The sequence below is a fragment of the Salmo trutta genome, chromosome 34 (assembly GCF_901001165.1).
Source record: "Salmo trutta chromosome 34, fSalTru1.1, whole genome shotgun sequence".
Lineage (NCBI taxonomy): Eukaryota > Metazoa > Chordata > Actinopteri > Salmoniformes > Salmonidae > Salmo > Salmo trutta.
The window spans coordinates 20,299,809-20,309,959 of NC_042990.1; the positions used below are offsets into that span (position 1 = coordinate 20,299,809).

A 10,151-nucleotide genomic window follows, 5' to 3' on the forward strand; every position below is an offset into this window, starting at 1 on the left:
TGAGTCTGTAATACCAACATGTTTCAAGCAGACCACCATAGTTCCTGTGCCCAAGAACATGAAGGCAACCTGCTTAAATGACTACAGACCCATATCACTCACGTCCGTAGCCATGAAATGCTTTGAAAGGCTGGTAATGGCTCACATCAACACCATTATCCCAGAAACCCTAGACCAACTCCAATTTGCATACCGCCCAAACAGATCCACAGATTATGTAATCTCTATTGCACTCCACACTGCCCTTTCCCACCTGGACAAAAGGAACACCCATGTGAAAAAGCTATTCATTGACTACAGCTCAGCGTTCAACACCCTAGTACCCTCAAAGCTCATCAATAAGCTAAGGATACTCGGACTAAACACCTCCCTCTGCAACTGGACCCTGGACTTCCTGACGGGCCGCCCCCAGGTGGTGAGGGTAGGTAGCAACACATCTACCATGCTGATCCTCAACACTGGAGCCCCCTAGGGGTGCATGCTCAGTCCCCTCCTGTACTCCCTGTTCACCCATGACTGCATGGCCAGGCACGACTCCAACACCATCATTAAGTTTGCAGACGACTACGACGAGACAGCCTATAGGGAGGAGGTCCAGGGCCATGGCCGGGTGGTGCCAGAATAACAACCTATACCTCAAAGTTACAAAGACTAAAGAGATGATTGTGGACTACAGGAAAAGGAGGACAGAGCACGTCCCCATTCTCATCGACGGGGCTGTAGTGAAGCAGGTTGAGAGCTTCAAGTTCCTTGGTGTCCACATCACCAACAAACTAGAATGGTCCAAACACACCAAGACAGTCGTGAAGAGGGCACGACAAAGCCTATTCCCCCTCAGGAAAATAAAAAGATTTGGCATGGGTCCTCAGATCCTCAAAAGGTTCTACAGCTGCAACATCGAGAGCATCCTGACTGGTTGCATCACTGCCTGGTATGGCAATTGCTCAGCCCCCGACAGCAAGGCACTACAGAGGGTAGTGTGTACGGCCCAGTACATCACTGGGGCTAAGCTGCCTGCCACCCAGGACCTCTACACCAGGCGGTGTCAGAGGAAGGCTCTAAAAATTGTCAAAGACCCCAGCCACCCCAGTCATAGACTGTTCTCTCTACTACCGCATGGCAAGCAGTACCGGAGTGCCAAGTCTAGGACAAAAAGGCTTCTCAACAGTTTTTACCCCCAAGCCATAAGACTGCTGAACAGGTAATCAAATGGCTACCCGGACTATTTGCATTGTGTGCCCCCCACCCCTCTTTTATGCTGCTGCTTCTCTCTGTTTATCATATATGCATAGCCACTTTAACTATACATTCATGTACATACTACCTCAATTGGCCCGACCAACCAGTGTCCCCGCACATTGGCTAACCGGGCTATCTGCATTGTGTCCCGCCACCCACCACCAGCCAACCCCTCTTTAACACTACTGCTACTCTCTGTTCATATATGTGCATAGTCACTTTAACCATATCTACATGTACATACTACCTCAATCAGCCTGACTAACCGGAGCCTGTATGTAGCCTTACTACTGTTATAGCCTCGCTACTGTATATAGCCTCGCTACTGTTATAGCCTCGCTACTGTATATAGCCTCGCTACTGTATATAGCCTCGCTACTGTTATTTTTCACAGTCTTTTTACTGTTGTTTTAACTTCTTTACTTACCTATTGTTGACCTAATACCTTTTTTTGCACTATTGGTTAGAGCCTGTAAGTAAGCATTTCACTGTAAGGTCTACACCTGTTGTATTTGATTTTGATTTGCTGTAGGCCTCCCAGACCTGTCTCTGCAGAATTAAAAATACACATTGTCATTGTATTAGGTATCATGACAATGAAACTGCTGTATAAAGCATTGGACGTCGTATGTAAAAAACTGTTCGTGTGTGGGTGAGTGTGCGTGCGTGCGTGACAGCGTTAAATAATAGACGTGTTTGCTTTCAGCAATCAAATCATAACACACAAAGGAACGTGCGGATGTTTTAATCGAGTTGACCGTTAACAGAAACAATCTCATCCCACGATGTAGCTTAATCTCAAACAACCGATAACAACATTTATATTCAAATTTAATTGATTGATCAGAATCTCTTAATTATATGACAATAACATTACAGAGTGCAGTTCAGAGAATTTGAGTGCGATGTTATTAAACTATTCCAACCTGAGAAATTGTATGCCATCACATTCCTACAATTCTTCACGGTACGTGCCACCGGTAACAAAACATTGTGACACTTGACACTTCTGTGAAGAATAAACAAATGAACTTAACTCAACCGAGCTCATTTTCCAATAGACTCAAAAAGTGACAGTCTTGAAATGACTGAAAAAAGTAGTTATTGGATATCCTTGTAGGCTAATTTCAACGACTAAAACAATATACTACCTTATTGGAAGTTATCTTCAGTAATAAGACGCGACCGTCCGACCAAATTATGAGAACAGCTATTATCACCTTTCATAACATAAAACAAATAAAACGAATAATAGCACTTACTAGGTTACTAGGTTACATGTTTATTACAGCGTAGAAACATGTGCCCAGTCAGTGCCCACAAATGCCACGGACAGCCCAGCCAACTGTCCTTTCACAGGTGCGCAGCAGTGCAGTGCGTGACTCCCAAAAAACAAAAAACGTTATTGTCTTTACCTGTTGGCCCTTGGTCCATATCAGCGTAGATCCCGACGACCAGCATCAGTAGAATCACTCCGCTATACATTTTAACGTTTTAGTCCAGCTCCCGTTATCAGATGAAATCCTTGTAGTGAGTGACTGGGGCTGGACTGTTCCAAAGTTGTCCGCTCATTGATGACTGAATTCCTTGCTGTAAAGAGTCGCCCCCCCATGCAAAACACACTGGCAATTTGAGCCGCTACAGCTGACGTAGGGGCAAAGAACGATAAAAGAACCCTTACTTCACTAAGCGCCGGCAATCAAGTGGTCAAATGCAGGTCTACAGCGCCGCCATGCGGTAGCTTTGTATTGCAGCGACACCATCATATCCAACAAAAATATTTTCTCGACAATTTAAACACAGCTTTTGTGTGAGTGGAACATCTTATATTAATTAGCATTTTACATTGAAACCAACCAAAACCATACCGATGTTTAATGCCTAAATGATATGGATATATGCAAATGTCAATACCTATGTTATGCCTCAACAGAATATGCTGTACATACAGTACAGTCTTTATGTATTTTTCTTAGCAGCAGAGACAGTGTGGGAGGGAGTTGTAGGCTACTCCAGATGCCTGTGGTGGGTGGGTGAAATGCAGCAGCAGGAGAAGAGTGAGGGGAAGAGGAAGGTTTGGAGACTTCTCCATGGTCACAACTTGGCACACACTGGTTGAATCAACGTTATTTCCACATCATTTCAATGAAATTACGTTGAAACAACGTGGAATTGACATCTGTGCCCAGTGGGTAATACCATCATAACAGGTCAGCAAGAGACTCGTCTCTCTCTCTCTCTCTCTCTCTCTCTCTCTCTCTCTCTCTCTCTCTCTCTCTCTCTCTCTAGCTCTAGTTATGCTCTGTCGCTGTACCTCTCTCACTCCTTCACTACACAGACGTCCATACTTCCCTGGAAACCAGCATGAAGAACAAAGTGTATGAGAGGAGGGAAATGATGAGGAAACAGAAGAGAGAGAGTGGGTAGACATGCAGGCATCAGAGCCTTGGCTCTCACCAGCCAACCTACTGTAAGGCCAATGCAACAGATGGAGGCTCATAGCAGAATAATGTAATCTATGACACAGGAGTGGAACTTTTCAGGTAATGTAGTAGCTATTTGAAGAGTTTCTACATCCATCTAAACATTACTTAGGCAGTTCTTTGGCTCCAAAGGTGCAGCACTCGACTAAAACGTCTGTAAAATATGCAGACTTTACTCAGTCACAGCGTTGCTCTCTTTTCCTGTGCAAGCATTTGACTCAGATAGTCAGACAAATTACCATATATCTGAATGATGTATATCCCAGTTCAGAACACTGTCCTCTTTAGAAAGTTATGAACATAATCAAACTACTTTAGCCGCAGGCAATACATTTTTCCGATTTGAAAATGTTCCACAGTCCGTAGAGCCTTAATCTCCTGATGGAAAGCAATCAGCATTTACAGTAATTTAGAAAGCCTGTCACACACATACATACACACGCACAGACACACACACACACAAGCACTGCTTAGTGGAAGATATGGACAAATGCTACTCGTCTTAGAAATCATTTGCATTGAGCCACAAATGCAATTAAGCATTGTTCCATTAATGTTGTTTTATTTCACAACATCAATTTTCCAATCAGCACGGGTTGCCTGAGAAAGTTAGTCGATAAAACAAAGGATGGAATCAGGTCCTTCCCTCGGGAGAAAGAAAAGCGTACCGTGTCATTATGAACAGTAAGCAAACGTTAGATGAATTTCTTGTTGCTTATTATGACCCTAACGATTGGATTTTTAGCATTGCGTGTTGCCAGGAACTATGTCAGAGACTGCGTGTGTGTGTGTGTGTGTGTGTGTGTGTGTGTGTGTGTGTGTGTGTGTGTGTGTGTGTGTGTGTGTGTGTGTGTCAAAACAGCTTCATATCAAGGTTGTTTGGACTTAGAAACCGATTACAGACAATGTGACATTAAATCACAGGAATCAAGTGATTTTCACACCGCATGAAACCAAGGCCCTGCATTTCAAATGCATGTAGCATAATGTTTCAGGAAAGGCACATTGGCATCTGAGATCTAACACTGACATCTGTGGATATAGACCAACCAAGCTTCTGGTAAACCACCAACAACATTCTGCCTTGTGTCTGTTACTGTACCTGTGAGACAAAACAGCCAGTAGCAAAAAGCTGAGTCTGTCAGAGGAAAAGTACAGTGAATATAAGGATATTCAGCAACTCTTGGAGGACTATGAAAGTGGACGTCAAAATGCTTTTTTATTGTTAAAGACCAATGCGTTTCAGCATGTGCCCTTCCTCTGGGTTTTTGGAGGAAAGTACAGTGACATACAGTCCTGTGAAGAGAGGCTGAAGATTGAGGGATGAGGAGGGGCAAGTTGAGGTAAGGTGCAGCGAGCAACAGACAGGAGTAGAATCAGTAGAATCATGTGGCAGAGAGTGACTGTGAGCCAACAGTGCCTGCACACACACACACACACACACACACACACACACACACACACACACTCCCACTCCCATCAGCAGTTGGTAGGACAATCGGGGGTCGAGTCAAGCAGGGTTGTCGTCATGCATCTCAATGCAAACTAAGCATAGCATTGTCAGTCTGTAAGCCCGTCAGTTCAGAGGAGCATCTCTCTTCTCTCTGACAGCCGTGCAGCACTGCCAGTTCAACCCTCACCAGGATTTATTTTCAGAAGCACAGGAGCAACAACCAGTGCCACCCAGAGTCACACTCCTCTTCACGTGCCGACACACACACACAAAACACACAGAAAGGACAATATACACACACAGAGAGAGGAAAACACACACGTGTACACACACACACAAGTACGTATGCAAAGGACAACTCACACACACACGCACACACACAGCAAACATTCATTACAACGTTATTCCAGACTGAGGGACTGTTAATACTAAGTGTGCTATACTAAATAAATGTTAATTGGACCTGATGACTCTGATCATTGAACAACTTAAAAAGGATATTATCGAGATCGCAACCTCAGTTGAAATTTCACAGCAAGCTGTACGAGACGAGCTTAATGACCCTATTAAACCGGACAATCTCATTAAGAGTAACGCTGACCTTCAGACTAAGATTACGGCCGAACTGAAGGAGAGGAAAATCAAGAAGTATAAACGCGATTTGGAAGATAAGAACAACAAACTAATATATCTCTGGCAAGACTCTGAGCACAAGAAACCCCCCAAAAAACGGAAGAGACAAGCTGATGACAGACGCCGAGGTCCTCTGTCAGACCAACTATCCACAGACAGCACTAACTCTTTCTCCTCTACCAACGGTGAGCGTTTTTTCTACAACAGAGGGCGGGGACACCGGGGACAAGGTCGAGGACAACACCCCCAGCACGCAAGAGGGTTCGACACATACGTCGGGGGAAGAAGAAATCCACTACCATCCCGCGACACCTATCAATTGAGACCCAGGACGAGCCCACAGTCCAACAGGAGCTAAATGTCTTCAACTGATCAAGTAAGACCCTGACGTCCACTCACCTCAGTGTTCTCAACAAGGGGTTATCATTTGTACCCACTGCATAAAATAATGACTTAGACGTCCAGATAGATCTATTCAAGTTTGAGATTGTGTGAGTTCTTTGATAAGAGTAAAACTTACATGACTGCACTTGAAATGTCATCCTCAGTGAGATGTAAACATAGGTCTGCCACACTAATCAATAGACTTACCTGTCCTACCGTGAGTCAAGGAGGAGATGGAGCTATTAACCCAGCTGAGGTACCTGAGAACTCTGAGAGAACAGAATTTAGAGCAAAAAGTTCATTTGTACCTCCCCCAAACGTAATGCATCCATAGAAACCTTCTGTAGGATTGATGAAAATGACAATAACATTACAGGTGACTGTAGGTGACTTACTGAAAGACAAACAGAAACACAAATCCTATCATAACCTGAGTAGAGACGAGATAATGGCTCTTATGGACTTAAAGTCAGATCCTTCAATTATCATAAAAAAATGTCACCAAGAAGGAGGAATTTGTACACACATTTTGTACAGAAATGTGACTATGTGAATGAATGTCGCCGACAACTATCTTAAGGTGACTTCTATTGCAAACTGAATTGTGACCCTACCCTGGAATTCCAGCATAATATCTCATCCACAGTGGAAAGCTGTTTGGAATCAGGACAAATCACTAAAAAATAAGATGAATTTCTATGTGTGAAATTTCCCAAGATACCTACTTTCTATACAGTCGCTAAATTACACAAACAAGTGTCTCCTCCTCCAGGTAGACCCATTGTAGCAGCAATCGACTCTGTGACATCCAACATTTCTAAATGTGTGGATTACCACATTAAACCGATGGTTGAGAATCTCCCATCTTATGTCAAAGACACAAGTCACATGATCTCATTGATAGAGGGCTTAGGAAGGTTACCAGAGGACACCCTGCTGGCCACTTTTGATGTGGAGAGCTTGTACACTAACATCCCACACACTGGAGGCTTGCAGGCGCTGCAACACTTCCTTCAGCAGAGAGACTCTACCCTTGCTCCATCCAATGATTGCATCTTACAACTTACTGAACTGGTATTATCCCATAACTACTTTGTCTTTGAGTCAGACGTTTTAATTCAAATTCGGGGTGTAGCCATGGGCTCCCCTTTCTCCCCCAACTATGCAAACCTGTATGTGGGACAATTTGAAGAAGCATTCCTTTATAAAACAGAGACACACCCCTTACTTTCTAAAATACTTCCAATGGAGGAGATACATAGATGATGTCTTTGTGTCTGGGAAGGAAGTCAGCAGAAACTAAATGAATTCCAAACTCTACTAAATGAGAGAATAAAGAATAAAGAGAATAATGCATTACACACAGATTTATACACAAAGCCCACAGATCGCAATACCCTGCTATGTGCGGATAGTATGCATCCCCTTCCCCTCAATAATGGTCTACATATAGCCAGTTATGCAGGATTAAACTAATCTGTGGCCACCAGTCAGATTTTGACAGCAATGCTAAAAACATTTTACAGATAAATTAAAAATGAGAGGCCACAAGGACAAAACTCTTGATGCTGCAATGATGAAAATATCTCACAAACCAAAATAGGAATTAGTAAAAACTCAACCAAAGAAGAAAAACAACGCAACCTTCTTTTGCACCAAGTACACCAAGTGTTTGGAGAAAATGAAAGCAATCCTGAAAAAGCACTGGCATATTCTGCAATCAGATTAAAAAAAATTGCACACCTCTTCAAGGAACCCCCACTGGTGGTCTATAAGTGTGGTCGCAATATTGGAGATAGTTTGGTGAGATCTGACATGCCCCCTGAGCTCACTCAGACACTCTTGACACCTATCCCAAATGGGAACTACAAATGTGGCTCATGCGCACAGTGCAATAGCACTATAAAAACATCCTTCTTCAGACACCCACATACAGGTCGAAAGATCCCTGTTAAAGGGTATCATCTCATGCAAGACCAAGGGAGTAATCTATCTCATCACCTGTTCACGTGGGAAAGCCTACGTAGGACAAACGAAAAGAAAATTAAAACAACGCATAGCTGAACACCGCAGCTCAATCAGGTGTAAGAACATTGACTCTCCAGTAGCAGCTCACTTTGTTGAAGCTGACCATCCAATCTCCTCCCTCAAATACACAGGCATTGAGCATGTTGCTCTACCAAGGACAGGAGGTAACATGGAGATCCTACTACTACAAAGGGAGGCTTACTGGATATCCTATCTAAAAACATTGACCCCTAGTGGTCTGAATATTGACTTTGATCTCAGGCCCTTCTTATGAACACATTTTCCTTTATGAACAAGTCTTATAAAACTTTTTTTTTTACAGTTTATTAGCATACACCTAATATGTTCCCCCTCTTGATGATGCTCATTACGTATATAAACCAAAAGATTACATGTAACAAAAATGAAATGAAATATGAAATTATTATGTGAAATTGAATGAAACAATAATGTATGTTGATGCTAATATGATGTACAATATTCCATTATGTTTCGATATGATAACAATAGCGTAATATATTTAATATGCCATATACTATTTTTTAACAGTTTCACTAATTCATTTTAATTAACTTAGTCATTATGACACACCCCTCACTATTGTCATTGGTTACACTAATTGCACTGTGTGTCTACATAACCTGGTTCAAGTATTCATGACATTACCCTGAGGAAGACACAGTGATGCCGAAATGTTGGTAAATACCCATTTAATTGCTGGGAGTTTATACATGGAGTGTGCGACTTTCTTTATTTTGATAGTTTACAGTTTATTCGCCGTTAGTCAGCACCTCCACACAAACTACAGTATTATTCTGAGTGTGGGCCAGCTCATTTTTTTAATCTACTGTTAATTCTCAACATGGAATAAAGTAAATGTCTGTATACTGTACATTTTCAAATATCACCTCCATCATCCTATGACTTGGTGTCACAAAAAGAGCCGTGTTGAATAGACCAAACTGCAGCGGGATTATGGATACTCATATTTTAATTTTAAAAAAAGGAGTAAAGCATCCACTGGAAAAAAAACAATACACACGACAGGAACAGTCTTACAGGCATACAAAAACGCAGTGCAAGAACAATCCCCCACAAATGACAAACACACCCTAATATATGGGACTCTCAATCAAAGGCAAATAGACCACACCTGCCTTCAATTGAGAGTCCCCACCCTAATTAACTAAACATAGAACCAGACTACCTAGACTAAACATAGAATACATGAATCTCAAACAGTGCCCAAAAAACCCCGGAATACTTAAATCAAATGCCCTTACTACAAAAACACCACCCCGAACCACATAAACCAAATACCCTCTGCCACGTTCTGACCAAACTGCAATGACAATTAACCCTTATACTGGCCAGGACGTGACACTTGGAGGATAAAGAGTTTATGGCTACTCATTGTAACGGGGTGAGTGACTGGTTGCCGGGAAGTCAGGCACAGGAGAGCAGAGATGGGTGATAACAGGAGAAGTTTAATATACACCCTGGCCCAAAGGCACAGGCGAGGCAGCACAAAGCGCAACCACGGTAACATGAACCGGATTAAACGAAACAAGCAAACCTTTGTTTGAAACAAACCTAGCGCAAGCCAGCCTGTAGCGTAACACCCTACACAAAAATCAATTCCACACACAGACATGGGGGAAACAGAGGTTAATATACATTTAGTCTGATGAGGGAATGTGAACCAGGTGTGCGGGAAAATAAGACAAAACAAATGGAAAATGAAAGGTGGAGCGGCGATGGCTAGAAGACCAGTGACGTCGACCACCGAACGACACCCGAACAAGGAGAGGGACCGACTTCGGCAGAAGTCGTGACACTCATTGACCTTTGGCAGTATCAGACTGGACTAAGATTTTAGGAGCAAGATATCAACCAGGACCAAAGACCCACATCTCTCCCTCCCTTATGTG

The 10,151-nt window shown here is 42.8% G+C and overlaps 1 pseudogene; it reads right to left on the reverse strand.

Annotated features, from left to right (window-relative positions):
- Positions 1-2,923, reverse strand: part of LOC115173761 (receptor-type tyrosine-protein phosphatase U-like) — a 271,130-nt pseudogene extending 268,207 nt beyond the window's left edge.
- Between the last annotated feature and the right edge of the window lie 7,228 nt (positions 2,924-10,151).